This window comes from Nicotiana attenuata, unplaced genomic scaffold (genome assembly GCF_001879085.1).
Source record: "Nicotiana attenuata strain UT unplaced genomic scaffold, NIATTr2, whole genome shotgun sequence".
NCBI lineage: Eukaryota > Viridiplantae > Streptophyta > Magnoliopsida > Solanales > Solanaceae > Nicotiana > Nicotiana attenuata.
Window position 1 is genome coordinate 107 of NW_017689147.1, and position 1,461 is coordinate 1,567.

Here is a 1,461-nt window from a genome sequence, read left to right on the forward strand (position 1 = left end):
ACACGTTATAACATGAATGGCGTGTTAACTTTACAACAAATGATATGAACTAACGTGACATCATTTGTAAAATCTTTATAACAAATTTGATTGTCTTTTTGTTACGCAGCATGATCTGCAATTTGTCTTGTAGTTAATTACGTGAAATCCACTACTTCTATCTATTCATCAGTTGCAAATATTTCTGCTGAAAACATCAAATGGAATTTATACCTATTTATTTATTCAAAAATTTGTATGATAAAGGGCTAAAAGTATGTACTATGTATTACCAAATAAAAAAGGAAAAAGCACTTGTATCTTGTACTTGTAAAGCTTTTACTACCTAGCTTTAGTACTACGCGCTGCTCAGTGGAAAACTAAATCCATAATTCTAAGTATAATTAGTTTAATATTAAAATAATCCATTAAATTAAAATTCTGAGTTCGTCAATCTATTTTTATCTTTAGTAGGTTAGTGAATCCGGAGAGGAGGAAATAAAAAATGAGAAGGGTCTTTGGTATAACTTGAATTCTGCAATTACAATCACCAAAATTGTATTCCCTATAAATATTTTTGGTATTAATGTAAAGATTAAAATATTCTTTTTGATTCTTTATTTTCCTTGAGAAAAATAATGAAGATAAAGTAACATAGATGTCAGCAAGATCTGTATGTGCAAAGTTGGTGTCTTTACAGCTGACTCTATTGTCTCAATCAACTTTGGGATTAGGTTAAAATAATATTTTAATGCAACGTAACGTTAGAAGATTAATATAATCATGTAATTCAACGTTAAAATTAATTATTTCTTTAGGGTGATTCAAAAATTGATCGTAACACAGTATATTAAGACTCGTGATCCAGGCAATCCAATCTTCCGTGTGTAAGGCGGAAGCCTCCAAAAATGATTTTTAAAAAATGGGTGATCAAAAGATCGAATTACTATGCCTATCTTGGTGGTCGTTACTTTTGATGGTCTTTCTTTTTGTCCTCTTCTTGTTCTGTTGATCATTTAGATGCGTCTTTTTAACAAGACGGAATATTTTGGAAAATTTGTTATATAATCTTTTTTATGTTTTTCAAAATTACATTCAATGAGATGATTTATAACTATATTAATGTTTATAACTTATTTTAGACTTTATATATTTCAAAAATCTTTCTTGGTTTTTCAAACTTCATGTCAATCAAACAACATTACATAATTTGAGACAGGAGTAAATATTTAGTACAATGTAGTGGCATTTATATATTTTTATTCCGAATATATAATGTAATTATTGAGAAATTTTGAATATAATGGACAGTACAAACAACAATAATTTTCACATTAAAAAAATACTCAGCCTACTAGCATGGGCAGGAGGAATCATCAAATCCCCTGATGAAGACACAGAAAAAATTGCCAAATCCAGGATCTGACAATTTAGAAATCAAAATCTTCCTTTTGGTAGCCAGAAAACTACGAAAAAAAAAAA